Source organism: Mytilus galloprovincialis, chromosome 7 (genome assembly GCF_965363235.1).
Source record: "Mytilus galloprovincialis chromosome 7, xbMytGall1.hap1.1, whole genome shotgun sequence".
Classification (NCBI taxonomy): domain Eukaryota; kingdom Metazoa; phylum Mollusca; class Bivalvia; order Mytilida; family Mytilidae; genus Mytilus; species Mytilus galloprovincialis.
Window position 1 is genome coordinate 67,909,014 of NC_134844.1, and position 21,385 is coordinate 67,930,398.

At 32.8% G+C, this 21,385-nt stretch overlaps 1 long non-coding RNA gene across 1 annotated transcript; it reads left to right on the plus strand.

Annotated features, from left to right (window-relative positions):
* The first annotated feature begins 5,225 nt into the window (after window positions 1–5,225).
* LOC143083528 (uncharacterized) lies at window positions 5,226–16,428 on the plus strand. The gene is made up of 4 exons (XR_012980766.1): window positions 5,226–5,363; window positions 10,978–11,043; window positions 13,822–15,565; window positions 16,353–16,428. It is a non-coding gene; the product is annotated as an uncharacterized LOC143083528 (long non-coding RNA).
* The last annotated feature ends 4,957 nt before the right edge of the window (window positions 16,429–21,385 follow it).

Below are 21,385 nucleotides of genomic sequence, written 5' to 3' on the forward strand. Positions count from 1 at the left end.
ATAGGTCAAAGTACCGTCTAAAACACTGAGTTTTGGTCACACCTAACAGCAAGCTTATTATTAAAGGGCCAAACAATGACTAGTTTAAAACCAACAGTCTAATCCATATAAAAAAAAACAAGAAACGAGAAGCACTTATGTACATCAACAAATGACAACCATTGAACATCAGGTTCTTGTTTGGACACCTGACATTCATTCAATACAACAAATATAGTTGGCATATTGCTTACAGTTTTAGAAAAACAAACCAGAAAATTCAAGGTCAAATAAAACCTGCGGGACTGACATGTACAGCATAAGATATTTCCACACACCAAATATAGTTGACAAGTTTGCATATAATATCAGAGAAAAGACAAAGACCAAAACTTAACTATGAAAATGAGGTCAAGGTCAGACGACACCTGTCAATTGGACATGTACACATTACAATCATTCCATACACCAGAATCTTTTCAACAAGGACAACCGGGTCCTTTCATGCAATATGGGGTGCGTGGTTGCATGGGTGTTTTATAATAACAAATCAATCTTTAATTCGGTTGAAAAATAGCATTACGAAAGAATAGCAATTTGAATTGATGAAACAATAGTTATAAAAAAGGCAGATAAAATACAAATTGTGTTATCTTAGACTAGCTACACTATATAACAGGAATCACAAGACAACTAAATACTCAACATTACTACTGCCAATTAGATTCATTTAACATTGCAGAATTGAAAACACAGGTCATTGAGTATTTTAACTCATTATAAGACCATAATCAACAACATATCATTTACAATTTAAATGAATGGTCCAAAAATTAAAAGGTGCATGATTTTGGAACCATGCAACCGCAGCCAGTGCCTATTTTTCTATGCGGGAGCCCTAATAAATTATGGTTACATCTCGGTGTAATCATACATCTCATAGTTTGCATGCTTTTATAAAAAGGAACTGTAAAGGTTTACTGATTTCTATTGTAAATAGGTGTCACAAGATAAAGCAGATAACGCCTCTTCCATCTCCAAGTCCCAAGAACTCATAGCTTACATGAATAAGACTTTGGACCATCTTTACGTTTCTGAAGTTTTAAACTAGCAAATTTGTCATCAAATTGAGAACCAATTTGTCCTCATTTTTTGGACTCCTCTACCAGGCCACACTTTTCAATTATTTTTCGAATTGCAAATTGAAACGGTACTTTATTTTACTCCATTCAGGTGCTCTTGGTCAATGTAACTTATCAAATTTTCCATATCATTAGTTATTTTTTTTTGTTGGGATAAACTATAAATAGGAGACATAAATGAGGGTTGAGATCTCACAAAACATGCTTAACACTGCCACATTTGTTGAACCTGTACCACGCCCGGTACAAATTATGTCCAAAAACTCTTTAAGTATCTAGTAACAGATTACAGGAATCCCATTTTCATAAAAACATTAAACAACATTGCAAATTTTAACAGAACACAGCCTGTGGGTTGAAAACAGTTAACAGTTTAATTTTGTCTCAAATGACAGTTAAAAACACAAAGGCAAACAACAGGTTAACACAAAAAGGTATTGCCCCCCCCCCCCCCCTTTACCCTTCTTATAGGTGATTATGTTGATCATTTCCTTATACTTAAAGTTCAAAATAAGTCTACATGCATAACGAATACTACATCATTCATTAATACCATTGAGAAATTAGAAACTATGGCAAATAGCCTTTTGGTTTCGTATAATATAACACAGATGTTTACTAATATTCCTCAAACGTCCTGTTAAACGAGCCCATGACAGTTTTGACAAATCAAGCTCCGCTGTCAATGTAATAATACATTTGTTGAGAATCATTTTAGAAAATAGTGCAATTGAATTCGATTGAAAAATAACCCTTTATTAAAGCTCAAACGAAAAAATGTCGTTCTTAGATGTTGATGTAATTAAAGGTCAAATACTTACAACACATGGCAATTATAATTGACCTTGAAATACATTTTAAAGAAACCGATTCTTATCTCTATCTGCACAGAAATAGCTGTCACTCTCAGCATGTATCAAAAAAATGAAATAAAGTTGTTTAATAAAATTTCACATAGTAAAACAAGACTCATTCCTTGGTTGATATTGTGTGTTAACTTCCATAATGCACATATAATTGAAGAAAACAAAATACACTCTACAACATGTGGTATCTATCAACTAACATAGTATTATATTAGTGACAGTTTAATTTGAAAGTATGGTGTTTTCTAATCCACACAGGTTATGCATTCACCTTTTATTCATATTTCAGTGGAATTTCTTGGCCATAGATGTAGACAGAATATGCAACTGTTTAAAGTGTCATATTCCAAAACAATATAAAAGTTGACCATTGACAGAAGTTTATGCAATAAAACTTTAACTTCATTATCTAGATTTAATCAAAAGATATATCCCAAAATTTCAAAGAATAATTTACAGCCATTTGCAACGTGTCAGATAAGGCCATCATATCTATCTTATCTTAACTTAATAGTTATCTGAGATAATTAAATTGAGTTTTCTCTTGTTTTCAGTTCACGGCTTTATACATGTAAGTCATAGTCTATCTGGTTTGTCTACGTCTATTTTGTAAAATATTATTTTCATTATTAAAAAAGAAAAATTAATAAAAATCATATTTCATATTACCTAATTTAATTTTTCAAAATTTCCTACTTCAAAAAACCATACCATGCTTCATACCATCAAGTTATACCATGGTATAATAATTTGTACCATGGTAAAGGAATTCGTACCATGGTAAAGGAAATAGTACCATACCATCATACCATACCATGGTACCATTCATGCATATCATGGTATGATGGTTTTCTTACCATACCATCATACCATACCATGTTTTACAGTATGCCATATTTACAGTTGCATTTCCTGTTTTAGGTTTTAGTATATAAATTATATCAATCAATACAATAAGACGGAACAAACTGTTTTGTTGTAGAATGGATTATGCCTATAACATTAATAAAAAAATGCCTGATAGCTATGGGGATAAGTATTTGTTTATAAAATAAAGTACCTCATTTTCATAACCCACAATAACACAGATAAAGGAATGATAATCCTGTGAGTTCTCTACCAAGTATGTTCTGTCAATTTCCATGAAATAGTTTTGTAGTTCAGTCTTTGTCATGGAGTTTCCCGAAAATTCCACCTGATATTTAAGTTCTTCTTTGAAGAAATTTGAAAGATTCTGCAAATCCTCGTCATAACCTGTATCACATAGAAATAACAAAACAATTACAAATCATGAAAAACATTAAAACAAACGACAATGGTATCATTATTGATGTAGAAACACAAAACGATTAGCACCAGAACCATTTGAGTTTCACATAACAACCAAAAACACAACATATATCATCTCGTCATTGAATCAAGAATGTGATATCAAGTTCAGAAAAATCCTATTAGAGAACCATGCTCATCATGTATACAATTATTCTAAAAACCAAATAAATTCAATCTACTACATGATCATACATAATTGAACATCTGTAAATGTTGATAACTGAACTAAAACAAAATATCAAGATTACATGACTCTTAACAAACCGACATGAAAGTTGATATTTAACTTGCATAATACTTTCAGCATATTATTATAAGAAAAAAGAATCTGACAAAGATTCCACAATCTAATTTTTATCCCTGAAGTTTCGCTTCATTTTAGTCATCCATAGTTGTTTTACTTTAAGTTGCTTTTATTTCTGGCAGGACACAGACTTGTGCTTCTAATGATCCTCTGTCATTTTTTTTTAATTTCTTTTACCAGGAAGTGGTTATACTTCTGATGACGGTTAATCAAGAAAAGTACCTGACACTCCAAATTCATAAAGTGTAATTTCCATCATCATTATATTCTACCATTCGCGATATATTCATATTAAAGTTATAAAAACTAATTACCCTAGCTGTATACTTGACAATCATTGTTGGAAATGTTGCATATATTTGACCTTTACATTTACATTTCGATATCATGTTGTCAAACATTCATCGCAAACTGTAGACTTTGTAGATTGTACGTTGATATACAACAACAAATGGAAGTTTTTAACGACCTTGACTGGCTATACAGCCCTTGCACGGTCGGCGTACGTTGATATACAGTGATGAGTGATACACATTAATGGGATCGTGGGTTTTAAAAATGTTGATATTGAAGAAAAAAAACACCAAATGTTTGGGTTAAGGATGTCATTGGCCATGTGTTATCAGGTAAAATATAGGAATTACAATGATCTGGTCGACGATGAAATGTATTCGGGTGTGACACCAAATGTGTTGAAAACAGTGGACTGTAGTCCAATTTGCCAAAGGGGGAGCCTATGAATAAAGAAGGAGCAATTGTGAGGAAAAAGGCCATCTAAGATAGAATGTCCATAACTATATATATTGCGGTCCACCTTCCTCAGATCAGACGGCCATAAGGTCACATGGGCTCTGCAAGTTCATGTTCTGAACGGATGCTAATGAGAAGTGTTCAATTCTTTGCAAGTAGTATTTAGTCTCAGAACTTTAAGCCTATCTCAAAGTCCTGTTTGCGTCATAAGCATGCTGGCTCCTAAGGCATCCTGTTTAAGAGCCAATCCGCCAGAAAACCATGCAATATTCAGAAAATCGTCCAAATCGACAATCACAACTTGACAAATTCTTATATATCATATCAATCCTTAACATAAAATTAAAAAAAAATGGCCACTTAATTTTCGCCAGAATCGTATCTATTTTTAGTAACAGCCTCATTTGCATAATTATGTAAATTCATTATAAAACCAAGGAAAAATCCAACTTTTAATGCCTTTTAAGAACTACCCAAAAGCATATTAAATGGGGTAGTCAGCTATTACCTCATTTCAACATACATGATGTACTGTACTGTACTGATATCCTAGATATAGGAGGATGTGGTGTGAGTGCCAATGAGACAACTCTACATCCAAATAACAATTTTAAAAAAGTAAACCATTATAGGTCAATGTACGGCCTTCAACACGGATCCTTGGTTCACACCGAACAACAAGCTATAAAGGGCCCCAAAATTACTAGTGTAAAACCATTCACACAGGAAAACCAATGGTCTAATCTATATAAAAAAAAACAAGTTAGAGAAAATACCCTACATTTCCTGCTTCGTTGACTTTGCTTTGACTTAATAAGTTATGTCTTATACATGTATATTTCATTTCATAAACAAGGGACACAGATTTTTTTTCTTTCATAGTTATACATATTTTGTTTGTAGGACTTTGCAAGCAATGCTCAATAAAGATGAAGAATTTAGTTAAAAGTGACAAGACACAGGTCAAACTAAATATAGAAGAAGATGTTGGTAAGATATATTTTAAACTTTCTAATTTAACGGTTCCTTACATATATGATAACCACGATAACCATACAAGTTAATGAAATAACTTACATTAAATTACCTGATTACATGTACAAAAATGTATGTACATTGGATTCTAAGGAATAAATGTCATTAGCGCATACTTACAAATTTCTTCCGATCAAATTGCTTGAATTTGTCTTTTTATTTTCATAATACATACTTTTTCTGTGTACTAAGTAACTACGCATCAATGACCACAAGGGTAAGATTTCATTTTATCGTAATCAAGATATTGAAATAAAAATTGCTACTGACTATTTTGAAGAAAAAGTTGTGTTCCAAATTAAACTAAATAGTTTGTAATTAGTTTTCAAATTATTTTTTGAACATTTTAATTTAATCTTTGGATTTAAAAATATTTTTGACGATTATAAAATTCTTTCATTTATATAAAGCGTAACAAATATGGCACTTTATACCTTGATTAGAGAACAATGCCATCTAAAATTGTAATCATTTATTTTCCTTGCAATTTCTGTGTATCCAAAAAAAGAGTGAACCATGAAACCTTGTTTAAAGTTAAAGCAATTTGTTGTTAAAGCAATTTGATCTATTTTGTCATGAATTGATTGATTTTTTTTTGGTTACTTAATGACCAGTGACAGATATTTCATGCATTTAAACTAATATTTCATGCATGTAAACTATCAACTAAACCACCTATGGGCACATACCAGGGGCAGATCCATCTATTTTTAAAAGAGGTTCCATCCGAAGATAAAGGGGGAGGGGTCCAACTGTATGTCCCCATTCAAAAATATTGATCATGCCAAAATTACAAAGCCAATATTAAACCAAATTTAGGCTTAAACCTAATTTGTGGTACTTTAGTTGGCAGCTCCAATACATGCCCAAAATTTGAAAGGTTTTACTGCCTGCTGGAAATATATATAAAGTATCATATTTTATTCCCCAGCCAATGAGAAATTTTAAAATTTGTTAGATGACTACTAACATGACTAATAGACTTATATTAGGAAAAATATAGGGATGAATATTTTCACGCCTGTGTAATGAACTGCAGTATCTGATCGTCCATGTAGAACCTTATTTTTAAATGTTATGTACTCAAATATGTTCAAACTGAGACCTTGAAAAGCCCTAAACGACGAAAAGTGTAAAAAATCTACAATTTCGTCATTTTCAGAGACAAAATTTGACATCAGCGCCAACGTAGACCATCTTGAAATTTTCAACCATCAACTGTACTCTTATGTATCTTTCACCTAATAAAATATCATGGTGGTCTACGTTGGCGCTCATGTCTAAAAATTTGAAAAATAATCCGATTGTTTACATATTTTGACAAGTCTTTATAATACGTCAAAGTGAACGGCACGGGTAAGAAATTATTCCGGAATCCATAATTGAACAGAATATCACGTACGGATTGTTTTATGTCGTATCCAGTCATCAAGACATGTCACTCTCTTAAAGAAATATGTTGTACGTGAAATTAGACCCATAATGATCAAAATAATCTAACACTGTACGTGTGCAGCCAAATACAGAGTTGTGTCCCTTGAAATATGGTGAACTAATTTTTATTCATTATAATTTTCAAATATTCAACGAAATCTTACGAATGAATTTTATAATAAATTCTTAATATATTCAAACTCTTTTTGCAATTCTGAAGAAAATCATTTCATCAAAACGTATATATTTTGCACTTTGAAGTTTTCTATTTAACCATCTACAGAAAAATAGATGTATGTATCATATCCATTTCGTGCACATTTTTGGTATCATGTGTGTTAGGATTTGACATGTACAATGTCCATACTTTAGTAGTTATTTGAGCAGAAAATGAAGAATATCGAAATCACTTATTGATAGACAAAAATCTGCGTTCAATACTAAACTAATACGTTATGCATGTGCAGTCAGGATTAAATCCAAAGTATGAAATGTAATTATAATCACAATTCCAGGTAAAGAGCAGTTGATACTGAAATTATGTTGACTACACTTATACTATACTGTAATTTATGTATTTCCAGCCTATTCATATATCGGTACACTACTGATTTTTCTTATATATGTGTCAGAGCACAGAGCACTCTTTTGACAAGATGTAATCATAAAATAAAAGTACACATACTAGCATTCAATTGACTCAGATCCTGTATGGATTATCAAATAAAACATGCTATAGCGAAATTACTTTTAACATATTTTACTTGCATAAATACAAATTGGATAAGACCCATGGCAAACAAACTTATGAAGTATGCGCGAAAAAAACATGTGTATTTGTTTGCCATTTCGAATGTGTATTTTGTTTTGTCTGGAGTTCTATGTAAGAGACAAAAGTTCATGCCAAACCTATACCGATTCCTGGAGTGCACTGGTTCTTCTTACCTAGCTGTTTAATGTACATGTAAACTATGTCCTCTTAATACTATTTCACATTTCCCCCTCCTCTCACAGGACAAAATGTCGAGCACGTTCGTTAATTTAGATCTGTCCGTCCATCCATCCGTCCGTTCGTCTGTTTCTGTCCGGACATATACGTCTAGCTATCTCCTTCAGTTTTTGACCTAAAAAGCTTTTTATTTATAATAGAGCTCGAGGTGTGTATGTCTACAGAGTTTTGTTTCTTTAATAAAATTTTCTTTAAATGTCCGGTATTTTTGGTACAAGCTATATATATAAAGAGTCGGTTATCCTCCTACAGTTTTTGAGATACAGCTTTAATACCTAATAGGTTTATTGTACACATAATTGAAGCATGTATTGCCATCAGATTTTTATTATTCTTCAAATATTCTAAAAAATGTCAGATTTTTGGACTTAGTCAATATTTCTTACTACAAAAAACAATAAGGGTACGGTAGTTGTTGAATATTCACCAAAAACGGTAGTTGAACTTGTTTTCCGTCTCACTTGCTATTGAAGGCACAACGTGCACTACTAGTACTACAGTTTAATGTCCCTAATGCAATAAATAAGATTTTTTTAGTAATTTCAAATATTTATTCAATACCGGAACGGTTGAACTTGGTGAATACTACAGCCGATTTCATTGAGTGTGAAGTCAAAGGTAATATTTTTAGTTAGCTTGCTTGTTAGATGAACCATAAAGTCATTGTTAGGTCAGGTTAGCTACCCTCCTTTAAGAATATACTAGTCCAGCAGATTACCAATCTATCTGTCTGATGGACTATGCTACTTCGAAAGGAGGGTAGTAAACCTTACATAATAATGACTTCACGGTTCAGCTAACAAGCAAGCTTACCAAAGATTTTACCTTTGGCTACACTCTCAATGAAATCGGCTGTACATCTTGAAAGTTGAAACCTTTTGGCTGGACATTCAGTCCTCCAAGACATTAAGAATGAAACTAATAAATAGATCAACATTGAAAGGAGAAATTAAGTTTGAAAACGAGTGCATCCGCACGAGCGGAGATCGAAATCACAACATCAGTGTTGACTGGCTAGTGATTACAGAAGTAACTTCTTAGACCACTCGGCCACCGAGACCCTTTAATGAAGTATGTATACGTTTCTAATCAAATTCGAATGTTTTGGGGTTTCATAAAATACTACTTACCAACAACTGTTTCATTAAAAAAAGCATAGCAGTTTGGATAAGATAAGGAGATATGGTATGATTGCACATGATACTATACACCGGCGATTAATGTGCTAATTTCAGGATATATATTGTAGAAATAATGAATATTTAGAGAAGCTTGAAGATGTTCATCCCTCTTTCGTCTACATATCTTAATGAGGTTTTAACGTCTTAAACCCTGACCTCATCGAAAACTTTGAACTTTGTTTTCAGCATTTCAGTCTTTAAGATAGTGTGTTAAGTATTAAAAAGTTCACAGTGTACGATTCTTCTAGTGACAAACAATGACACTGTACAGGCTATGCATATTTGCTATACATACTGTATAAATCTGATACTGAATCTTCAATACATGTAGTAGTTTTAATCCATTTGCGATTTTTAATATACCGGTAATCATCATGTAAATGTGAAATGCTATATTCATAACTTCAACTATTATTTATGAATTATAAGTGTGCCACTTCTTATATAACTTAAAGGTTTTTTTATGCCCCAGTTATGGGCATTATGTTTTCTAGTCTGTGCGTCCGTCTGTTCGTTCGTCCGTTAATCCGTCCAACCGTCGGTACGTTCCTCCATCTGTCCTGCTTCATGTTAAAGTTTTTGGTCGAGGTAGTTTTTGATGAAGTTGAAGTCCAATCAACTTGAAATTTAGTATACATGTTCCCTATGATATGATATTTCTAACTTTAATGCTAAATTAAGATGTTGCCCCATTTTCACGGTATACTATACTGGGGACACATTCTTTTTGATTTTACTTATTGACTTGTTAATGTTTATACTTACTAATTATTATGTGACAATATGATTTGTATTTATCCTTTTTTTTTTTTAAATCGAACATTTTCTTGATAGCTATCTTTTATTTAATACTAAAATTGAGAATGAAATGGGGAATGTGTCAAAGAGACAACAACCCGACCATAGAGCAGACAACAACCAAAGGCCACCAATGGGTCTTCAATGCTGCGAAAAACTTCTGCACCCTGAGGCATCTTTCAGCTGGCCCCCAAAAAATATGTATACTAGTTCAGTAATAATTGACGTCATACTAAACTCCGAATTATACACAAGAAACTAAAATTAAAAATCATACAATACTAACAAAGGTCAGGGGCTCCTGACTTGGGACATGCGCAAAAATGCGGCGGGGTTAAACATTTTTTTTTTTAGATCTCAACCCTGTTTTTGGTAACAGCATATGATTTAATATTAACATCATCAAGATATAGTAATAATGCCAAAAACCTACTTCGGTTTACAAAAAAAACAACATTATTTAACCGTTGCTAAGCACTATTTAGGTTGATAATCTTTTTATCAGCGTGATATACAATTGACTTACTTTCCTTTCTTACTGCTAGTTATTCTTGCATGTATTAACCAATCTAACCTGATTTTACTCTAATTTGTACAATTAAAAGTCAAAAGGTTTTTTTTGTAGTTCAATTTAATTTCTATCTTTTTCGGCTGTTGCTAAGCAACTTTTAGGTTGCTATGGTCAATTTCATTTTCTTGAAAAAAAATAATGATGACTCAGACATCATACGTATGAAAGAAAAATCATTTACAGTAGCTAAATCTTCAAATATTGCTATATTTATACCTCATATGGCCGAAATTACAAATTTTTGAACCGTTGCTAGGCAAAATTTTTGTTGCTAGGTTGTTGCTAAGCATTTTTTAAACTGAAATTGAAGTGACTTTTCATTTGCAAACTCAAGTTAGTGTTAAACAAACAATACTATTTTGAATTATGCTAGTGTGTAATGAAAAAGCAATGCATATGTGATAATTTGGCTATTTATTGAAACCGTTGCTAGGCAACCTTCCTTTCACCGGAACATAAAAAAATCATAGTTTTGAATAGTTTCTATACTAAGGCTATCAATGATGTATATATAAACTTATTTGGGAAGGGGGCCAAAAACGCCTCTTATCATACCTTGTCCTTTGATTTTTTCAGAATTATTTGAGAGATTGTGTGGGCACATTTCAAGTATCCATGAAGATAAGGAAGATACAGATTTAGGTAAACTATATTTTAAGTTGAAAGGGTGTTTTCTAAAAATGACTTCCACATGTTAAACTAAACTTAGTGCAGAGGTGGATTTTAGATGGAAAGGGGGGGCAGGCCCCTGGTCCCCCCCCCTTTTGAGAAAAAAAATTTGGTTGATTATATAGGGAATCACTGAAGCATGATGGAAGCGGGCCCCATCTTAGGCACCCAGTGGGCCCCCACTTATGAAAATTTCTTCATCAGCCGCTGTAGTGTAAAAAGGACAGTATAAACTATCTTTTCAAAATGACTGTCACTGCTTCCAAGTCACTACTAAATGATGATGGCATGACAGAGTTCATCATTCTTTTTATCACATTTCTCTCAATTAACAAATTGAACAGTAATGTATGCAGTATTTCAAGCACAAACAATCAAAAAGTTCAAGAACAAGAGGAATCCTGAAACAAAGTCACACACACATAATGACAACTCAAGAAATACTGATGACTCAAAATAAAGATAAATAAGAAAGGCAGGCTAATGAAACAATTATTGATTTTTTCAATCCTTCCAAAAGAGTAGGTTCAGTAAGACCCCTTTTTGGCTCCAAAATATAGCAGTTTTACAAAATTGTTAAAATGTAAACCTTTAGTTATTTATTGGACATTAGAATGCTTCTGCTACATAAATATGGGCTGTTTTTGACAATACAATGCACATATATCCGGTACTTGCACCATTAAGTCATGCTAAATTACTGAAATCCTCATAATTCTAGCATTTTAGTTAAATTTTAGACGGTTTTCGTGTAAAACGAAAGTGGCCGCATTCGTGTTCATCCTTAATATTGAAATGTAAGTTGTATTTTATGATAATACATAACATATATAAAGGTTGAGGATGAACACGGATGCGGCCACTTTCATTTTTACCAAAAACCATCTGAAAAGTGACATTTTTCGGTATATTAGGTAGATTTTTCATATTTAAGCTTGAATCGGATAGTTTTTAATGACTAAATCTGTTAAAATCTTTCACATAAACTAATTAATTCAAATAAAATAGGCACTTAAGTGTTTAAAAAGTGGTCAAAATCTTTCGTCAGATGAACCTGAAATTTGAGGCCAAAATCGGTCCTTACCGGACCTTCTCCTTTGATTATAAGTGGAATGCTATGAAATAATACCACATGAATGACAAGGTTCTTTTTCATCAAAAATTGAATAATTGGGGTTCTTTGATATGCCAAATCTAACTGTGTATGTAGATTCTTAATTTTTGGTCCCATTTTCAAATTGGTTTACATTAAGGTCCAAAGGGTCCAAACTTAAACTTTGTTTGATTTTGACAAAAATTGAATCCTTGGGGTTCTTTGATATGCTGAATCTAAAAATGTACTTAGATTTTTAATTATTGGCCCAGTTTTCAAGTTGGTCCAAATCGGGGTCCAAAATTAAACTTTGTTTGATTTCATAAAAAATTGAATAAACAGGGTTCTTTGATATGCCAAATCTAACTGTGTATGTAGATTCTTGATTTTTGGTCCAGTTTTCAAATTGGTCTACATTAAGGTCCAGAGGGTCCAAAATCATAATGTGACATAAACCTATGTTGTGTCAACTATTTAATCATAATCCACATTTATAGCTGTATCAAACTTAAAAGTTGTGTCCATACTTGTCCCATCTGTTCAGGGTTCTACATCTGCGGTCGTATAATGCTGCGCCCTGCGAAGCAACTGGTTGTTTTTTAATCTGCTAAATCTAAGGTTTTAGATTCAGATTTAAATTTAGATATTGTCCTCATTTTGAATTTGTCCACAATCTTGACATGATGCAAAATGGTCCAAAATTTAATTTTGTGATGTATGATTTCAACAAAAATTTAATTCTTGATGTATAATGTACAGAATATAAAGGATTATTTCAGTTATTGATCTTTTTGACATTGGTCCTGTTTTCAAATTGGTCCATATTTCAAAGTTCTATGTTGGTTTAATTTCCATGAGGTACAAAATGGCAAACATATAGGTATGAAATAACGTACATGTTAATCTTCCATGAAATAAGAAATGGTATACAAGTTGATATGTCATAAGGTATGAATTGGTCTAGGAATGATTTTTACCAAAAAAAAGAAAAATGTAACCTAACAACGTTTCAACCTATATTTTGACCTCCCCACTTTTTAAGCTTTGGTCAGGAGACTTAAATAACTGCATCAGCTTACACTAAAAAAAGTATTTCATATCAGTCATGCGTGTATGCTTGTACATATAATATAATAAAAAAGAAAATATGGAATAATTGTCAATAAGACAAGTCTCCACCATATACCAAATGATATGGTAGTAAAGCTAGTGGCTACCATGCAGTCTTCAACAATGAGGTAGACTATACCCCATAGTCAGCTATAAAAGGTTTTAATATAAAGATTTAAAACAATTAAACTCATGTCTGGTGTATATTATTTAAGGAATGACTGTAATATTTTTTCTGTATATGAAGAAATAACATTAAAAATTTGGTGCACACTGAATAACGCGTGTAGTGGGTTATTTAACAGTGTGCACCACATTTTTTATGTTACTTCGAATAGACAGAAAAATTATTACAGTAATTTCTTATGATTTAATTCTAAATTCCATTTTAAACCGTAGAAAAACATGAAAAAACGTTGATGACGTCATGGTCACATGACTTAATTATGTCTATGGCATGTATGGGCTCCTAACAAAATAACGTCAGCCAATCAGAAGAAGCGTTACATCCAAAATTAAATTATATAAATATGTTTTGTTTTTTACAGATCTAGACTCACAGTTATCTTTTTTGTCGACAACAACTGAGCTTTCACAGCAGTCGACATCAGATTGGGAGGCTGATAATGCTTCTGGAAGAGACAAATTCAACAGGGCCATGAATATTCTCGGCAATGGAAAGTTTCCCACTTTAAAACACCAATTAAAGCTTCCTTGGGATGATGTCTCAAAAAGTACAAAGGCAATGTATTTGAAGTTTACCTCTGATGTTGTTAATTTGATCATTCAATATATTGCACCTGGGCAAGAAAACAAAATTATGGCAGACTTAAGTGAGAAATATATGTATCTCAATGATGACAATCAGACAACACATGGTGATTTGACCAAAGCACTCATACAAGCATATTTGGACCAAAATAACAGTCAAACTCAAATTCAAATTCTTTCCTTGTTTGTTCAAAAATTTACCAAACAGAAGCTAATTGAATTAATTCCAGGACTTACTATGCCAAAAATTGACAGAGCTAGGAAACATGCTAATTTGGAAAAACCTGGACAAATGATAAATTCTCCTAGGATATACAGAATGCGATTAAGTCATCCTCAACTCATGCATTTCATTGAGTTTATTTCTAGCCCATCTTACCATCAAGCAGTTGGATATGGATCAAAAACTCTTCAGCTTTCATCTGGTGTTGAAATGAAAATTCCGAAGGTAGTTCGAAGCATTATTTCATCAAGACTCATAAAGACATACATGGCTTACTGTAAAGACCAAGATTATGATACATTTTCAAGATCAACATTATATAACATTCTTAATGTCTGTATTGCATCTCAGAAAAAAAATCTACATGGCTTAGACAACACCACAGCTGGTGGTATGAAAGCAATGGACACATTGACTGATATTATCAAGAAATTACAGTTGTTTGGACTAGAAGAGGAAAAAGTGGAAAAACTTAAAAATATCTTTGCAAGTGCCAACCAACATTTAAAATTTGAAATAAAGGGTCATCTAGCCACATCTTCAACTTGTTTAGATCACTGTACCACATTTAGCCTCAGTGACTCAAAATCCACTCAATTTCGTTCAACTTGTGCTCATGAACATTCAGAAGGTTGTACCAAGTGCAGTATTATAGATAAGTCACTACTAGAATTATCAAATACATTTCAAACCATGAATTCCATCCCGGCAGAAATAGTAGATGAAATAGATCATGACTTATCACGAGCACAAGAGCAGATAATGACATGGAAGGCACATTGTGTCAGGACAGTTCACCAAGATCAAGCTAAACAAACAGTGCTTGGTAATTTAAAACCTCATCAGGCCCTTATTGTAATGGATTGGGCTATGAAGTTTTTACCTGTGAGACACAGAGAAGCCCAAAGTGACTTTTTTGGTAAAAAGGGAGTAAGCTGGCATGTTTCGTCGGTTGTCACACTTGATATTGAGGCTGAAGCTGAATTTAAGACGAACTTTAATGTACACACTCTTGTGCACATTCTTGAGTTGGGCAATCAAGGATGGTTTTCTGTAGCTCACATAATAACTGACCTGCTACAGAAATTACCACTTATAATACCTTTGGTAACTGAAATCTTTCTAAAGAGCGACAACGCTGGATGTTACCATTGTGTGCCATTGATTTCTTACATCCAAAATATCAATGTAAATCGAGGCTTGCCAGTTAAAATTCTGCAATACAACTTTAGTGAATCACAGTCTGGCAAAGATATATGTGATGCCAAAACATCTCACTGCAAGATGCATATATTGAGGTATGTTTGTAATATCTTGTTAAAATATCTTCTATAATCATGATAATCATGGCAATACTGTAATTCTATGATATATTTAGAACAATTTTGTATTTATGATTATGAATACTGCAATTGTTTTAGAAAACATGGAGAAAAGACTTCCCTTTTTTATTATAATGATTAAATGACTTAAGACAATCCTGTCAAAATTATAAAATAATCATTCATTAGAGATGTAAGAAGATGTGGTATGAGTGCCAATGAGATAAATCTCCAGCCAAGTCACAATTAGTAAAAGTAAATTGTCATATGTCATAGTACGGTCTTAAACACAGAGCCTTGGCTCACACCAAACAGCAAGCTATAACAATGTATAAAGGGCCTTACAAATTAGTAGTTTAAAACCATTCAAACGGGGAAACCAAGAATCTAATCTATATAATTAGAAACAAGAAGCACTTATGAACTACATCAACACATGACAACTGCTGATTCAGAATATATATATATGCACTATTTTTGTTTTATAAAGTTACCGTACTCGCTTAAATCATTTGCTAATCTCTGGAAAATACATTAGTTATATAATCATGTTAATATTTATAACACTCTTACATGTCTTAGGAGATATATATTCCAATTTTTCAATACACATTTGTTAAAGGTCCTTTTAATATTTTACAGGTCAGCCAACATGACCAAGGGCCATAGGACAAACTTCTTTTTATTTTCCTCACCAACAAAGTTCTGGCTCACTAAAAAAGAGCCTTGCTCATACAATGAATGCATATTTTTTGTTTTTTAGGTACTCTGGTGAGGGACATGATATTTTGTCTGCAGAAGATATGTCAACTGCCTTAAACTCAAATGGAGGTGTTAAATGCTGTGGTCGCAATTGATCAGAATCATCAGACCAAGACAAAAACCAAAATACCCAACATTAGTGCAATGAATAATTTTGAGTTCTACAGTGAAGGTGTTAAAGTGAGGCGTGCCTATGGAATAGGAAATGGCAATTTCATACCAAACCTTCAGTTTAAGGACAACAAACTCATGGAAGGTTTTCAGGTAAACCTAGTGAATTTATGAAGAAACATGTGATAAATGTCCATGATATAAGTACCAAGTACATTTTTAAATTGAGAAATCGATCTGATAACTTTAGAAATAAGAGGATTGGGTTATATTATACAACAATTAACCAGATACCAAGTGAATTAAAAGTTAGTAACTACATCATATAGGTCATCATACAATCTTCAACAATGAGTAAAGACCATACAACATTAGTGAGCGATAAAATCTTCAATTGACAAATCTAAAATTAGCAGCCTTAAACTAAAGATGAAAATCAAATTTTATTTATACAAAAAAGGCACACATGGAATGTGGCAGTGGCTAGACCAGTCAATAAAAATAAACTATGCAGTCAGTGAAAAGTAATAATCTGATCTCATTGATCATGTTGATCCAAAGCAAATTTAAACCCTAGCAAAAAAACAAAAGTCACATGTTACAGATCTGATAGTTCTCTGAGTTAATATAAGTTCATTTTTTAACTATTACACAAACAATGTGTTAAAGACTACGTACACAAATATTCATGATATAAATGATATAAATACAAAAAAGATAGATTTTTATGCCTCTGTCGTAGTGGAGGGGTCATTACTTTTCAGCAATGTCTGTCTATACCTTCATACACCTGTAGGCCAAAATGTCATTTTCTGTTCTCTAACTTGAGTTAACCTAATGTTTTGAAACTTATATACAATGTTTATTACAACAAAACGCAGATCAAGTATGAATTTTGGTGACATCATTTTTAACATTCTAGAGTAATGCACCTTTACAAAAGCAAAATTAGCTGAGTTTACATTTCTGTTCTCTAACTTAAGTTTGTCTCAACCAAATGTTATGAAACTTTTGCTCGTAGCTTATAAGTACCAATTCGGATAGGCACTGTTTCTCTTCTTCATTTATCATTTTTATGTCCCATTGTGAACACACATGTTGAATATATATTGCTGCAGAATAATAAAATTGAGAATGGAAATGGGGAATGTGTCAAAGAGACAACAACCCGACCAAATAAAAAAAACAACAGCAGAAGGTCACCAACAGGTCTTCAATGTAGCGAGAAATTCCCGACCTGGAGGTGTCCTTCAGCTGGCCCCTCAACAAATATATACTAGTTCAGTGGTAATATAGTTTTTACATAATTTAACTTTTTTTGCAGATAATTATTCCATTTTCAAATTTTGTTGCGGACCATCATGGGAGAGTTGTACTTGCAAGGAATAATATTGATGTTGAACATTTAAATATGGGCAATGATAATGACACTGAAAATAATGGTAATGAGAATGTCACTGAAACTGTGGAGAATGAGATGGAAGAAGATGTGAGTAATGATGGTTTATTTGCGTGTCCAGATCAAAGTTGCACCAAGGTGTTTACAAAACCTCATTTCCTAGAAGCACATATAGTAATTGGAAATCATGTGTATTCAACTAGTGAGAATAGTTACGATTCTGTCAAATTGATTTGGGTACAACAATGTGAGGCAGTTGATAGAGAACACGAAGTTCTCATACAATCGGTTTCTTCAATCAATATGAATGTCAATGAAGAATGGGCTCTGAAACTGAACAAACCTTTTAAAAGATTCACCAAAAAGGTAAAAGACTTCCTCTTTGATATATATGTAAAGTGTGAAAGTTCAGGGAGAAGACCAAATTTTGATACATTAGCAACTGAACTCAAGACAACAAGACATGAGAATGATGGCACCAAAATGTTCACACGGGAAGAATGGCTATCATCATCACAAATACGCAGTCTTTTTGCTAATTTTGTCAGGCTTGGTGCTGAAACTTCTTTAAAATCAGAAGATACTGCTGTTATAGAAAATGTTTTAGAGGAAATCGATTCACTTGAATATCACAACAATATGACAGAATTGGCAACCGATGTTGTGCAGCAGTTTCTGTAGATGTACATGTGTGCATGTTCATAATGCTCTATTTGGTGTATTGTATTTTGTTGAATAACTATGTAATATTTCATTTCAAAGATACTGATATTGTAGTCCATCAGCTAGTTTTCAAAAGCGCTCTAGTTAAGGAGTTTGTGTTACACCCCAGGGTACCGCAATTTTTTTTGATAGAATTCAACTTCAGTATCTTATTGATAAAATACAAGGTGTTAGACCAAACAAAAAGTGTCCAAAAAAGGTTTAAAAACGTCCCTTACAATGATCCCCTTATTTAGCTATCCCGACTAAGTAATTTTTAATTAAATTTTTTGATATAAAGCGATTGAAAAAAAATAAAGTATAGGTTAAAACAATTAAAACAGATATAAAACTATCATATTTAATGTAAAACTAAAGACTTTTTGTTTAAAAAAAGTGTGTATTTACATTACAAACAATCCGATTTTTTGGGGTTAAAATTAAGGCATATTTTCTCATTTCATAAAGAAATTCGTAATACAATTATCCGTTTGTGTGAATTAAACTTTAAAATTGACCAGTATGCAATGTTTAAACTATTTGCAGTATGTATATATCGTCTAAAATATGAATTATTCAATAAAACATGTGTACGTGCAAATACACGTGAAATACCGGAAATCATTAAATTACCGTCTTCGATTCAGTTGACAATATATTCACACATACGCACTTTAAGCTTATCAATTTGCAACTGAAATCAAACATTTAGTTGTCGATTATGTTGTTTTTTTGAGACAAATAATTTTATAAAGTAAATGTGTAACAAAATATTTATGAAAAAAATACATATTAAAGTTAATTTTTTGCGTTTTGAAAAGGTGCACTCTATCGAACTCAATAAAGGTGTGCTTGTTTACATTTTGTGTTTTAGCTATGTGGTGATTGAGTTAAGATTGTTCAGTCTTTCAATCGACAAACATTGCTTTGAACGTAGGTCAAACAGTCAGTTGGGGAATTTGTTTAGACTTTTTACTTTACTTGGCACACAATTATGTCGATTTGACATACCATCGGGTTACTATTTATTTGCTTTTCGTAATATTTACATTGTTCCTCATTTGATAGTGCTTTTTATCATTTTTCTTTCCTTTTTAATTGGATATATTGCTTCACTATTGTTTTATAAATTTTGTCCATATTGTCACACTACATGTGCTTTTATAGCAGTCATTGGGAAACGGTTTGGCGATGCAGGGCTGGGCGATCTCCTGTTGGAGTCTGGAGTTATTGGGTCAGGTTCTTTGACTGGTGTATTTGAAGGTAAACATTATAATCGAGCGCTGCGATTGCTCAAAATTGTATCTGAAGCTTTTGAACGATTACGTTGGAAAGCATTTGGTTCTTGGCTTTATTCAAATGATGAGAATGAATTTCTCGATCCTAATTTTCAGCATCTGCTTTGTCAATCTTAGTTCAAATCAGACAAAATTTAACAGAAAACAACTTAAAAACCTTGCTAATTTCACCTTCTGTTGGTAACCTATTTGAGGCATTTAGTGTATATTGCAATCTAAGTGAGGGACTAATGAAAAAGTTCTGAAATTCTTACATAGAAATGGTCGAACTTTTATTGGTATGTATAAGAGCAACAAGGGAAGGTAAGTGGGAACTTCTTTTGGCATGTGTTGAAAAAATGTTACCATGGTTTTTCGCATATGACCGTCAAAACTATTCCCGATACATGTCAGTATAGTTGCTTCACATGCAAAATCTGCAAAATACATATCCTGATGCCCATGTATATCTTTCATCTGGTGGTTTTTGTGTTCAGAGAAGCTCTCATGGATTTTCTAGATCTCAAGTTGACCAAACAATCGAGCAAACGTTAAACAGAGATACCAAAATAAGAGATGGCATTGTTTGTTTCAGTTTGAATAAAGGTTCTGTTAAACGTTGGTTGCTAAATGCACATGACAGAGCTTCAATATCATCAAAATGTCGAGATTTGGCATGCATAGTTAATCCTGAAACATCCACACAAACAGAACTTGACAAAACTCGAATGAAATGAGATGAAACTGACGTTTTGAAATTGGTTCAAACACTGCAAAGGTGGAAAAACCCATTTGAGACATCTGAGCAGCTATCAGGCTTGTCCTCGGGCACTGTTTCTTCCTCTGAATTAATGTGCGACGCCTATAAAAAGGGAATGTTGGCATCAGACAATTTATCAGTGAACGGCTTGTTCAAAAGTCAATCGGCAAATACAAGCTATTCCTGAGGAAAGCGTGTGGATATTTAATTGCATGGCAGTCATTCAATCCATCACAAGGATACCAAGTACTTTTTCTGATTTGGCAAATGTTGTTTTTAAAACCATCCTTTCAGTTTCAAAAAGAGCTCCCCGCATTGATTTTGTCACTGATCAGTATCCCACAATATCCATAAAAAAAATAGAACGGGATCGCAGGTCCTTGGGAGGGCAAATCATAACAATAATTTCGAGACCATCACAGTCGTGTCCTCGGCAATGGAGGAAATTGTTGTCAGTTGGTAGAAACAAAGTTGCTCTTGTTAAATTCTTTGTGTCGGAATGGATTAAACAATCCTATAGATTTACACTTGAAGGAATTGATTTATTTGTATCACTGTTGAAAATGAAATAGTGACAAGTGTAAAATGCATTGAGCTTCTAAGCAAACAGGAAGAAGCCGACAAAAAAATGTTTCTCCATGCAAAACACGCAGCTGACAAAGGTTACGATTCCATTGTAATAAAATCAATCTGATGTGGAAGTATTGGCCTGCTATTTTCAGAATCGCATCAGTTCAAATATTATTCTTCCAAATGCAGATTATTAAATGTGCAATCATTGTGCG